This window comes from Aplysia californica, unplaced genomic scaffold (genome assembly GCF_000002075.1).
Source record: "Aplysia californica isolate F4 #8 unplaced genomic scaffold, AplCal3.0 scaffold00728, whole genome shotgun sequence".
Lineage (NCBI taxonomy): Eukaryota > Metazoa > Mollusca > Gastropoda > Aplysiida > Aplysiidae > Aplysia > Aplysia californica.
Window position 1 is genome coordinate 128388 of NW_004797998.1, and position 1079 is coordinate 129466.

Sequence of the window (1079 nt, forward strand, 5' to 3'; positions counted from 1 at the left end):
CTATAAATAACTTATTGATGGTCTACTCACCAGCACTGCACCAGCACTGCACCAGCACGTAGCCTCTATAAATAACTTATTGATGGTCTACTCACCAGCACTGCACCAGCACGTAGCCTCTATAAATAACTGATTGATGGTCTACTCACCACCACTGGACATAGATGGCTGGTGCCTCTATAAATAACTTATTGATGGTCTACTCACCAGCACTGCACCAGCACGTAGCCTCTATAAATAACTCATTGATGGTCTACTCACCAGCATGTAGACATGGGTGGCTGTAGCCTCTATAAATAACTGATTGATGGTCTACTCACCACCATTGGACCAGCACGTAGACAGAGGTGGCGGCGAGCGTGAGCTCCGAGTAGCGCCAGCTGACATGGCGGGTGAGGTAGGAGAGGAAGACCAGCACACACAGAGACAGCGACCACACGAAGCTGCCAACCTGACAACACAAAGTGGGACAGTTGGACCCCATTGTCACAGAAATGGGCAAGGGACCAAAAAAAGGATAGCAAGAAATTTCCCTCAACTGAATTCGCCCCAGCGGATGGGGAGGAAGGAGGGAGGGAGGGGGGGGGAAGGGGGGATAGTTTTGCTATCGGGGAGCAAAGAATAGCAGCTGCCATGATACCAAAGATCTTCTACAAGACAACTTTTGGAGATACTGCGGGACGAGAAGTACACAGGTCTAGTCTCCCGAAAAGTGCCAGTCTCGGACGGCCAACTACCCGACTGTGTAAAAAAAGTGAGAGTGACAAACAAACTCGTCTTAACTAAGTTATGGAGAACACAGAGGGGAAGGGCGTGAACCACAAGCTGGAAGTCATGAGCAACTGTAACATTGTATAGTCAGAAGTACATCTCTGTTTGACAAGTGGTTCGTTCAGTCGTTGTTGGTGAAAAGGGAGGTCAGACAATAGGCTCCTAATAATCCTCCAAAAGTTGAATAGAGAGAAAGTTCTGAATCTGAATCTACCAAAAGTTGAACAGACAGGAAGTTCTGAATCTACCATAAGTTGTGTGTCTGTGTGTGTGTGTGTGTGTGTGTGTGTGTGTGTGTGTGTGTGTGT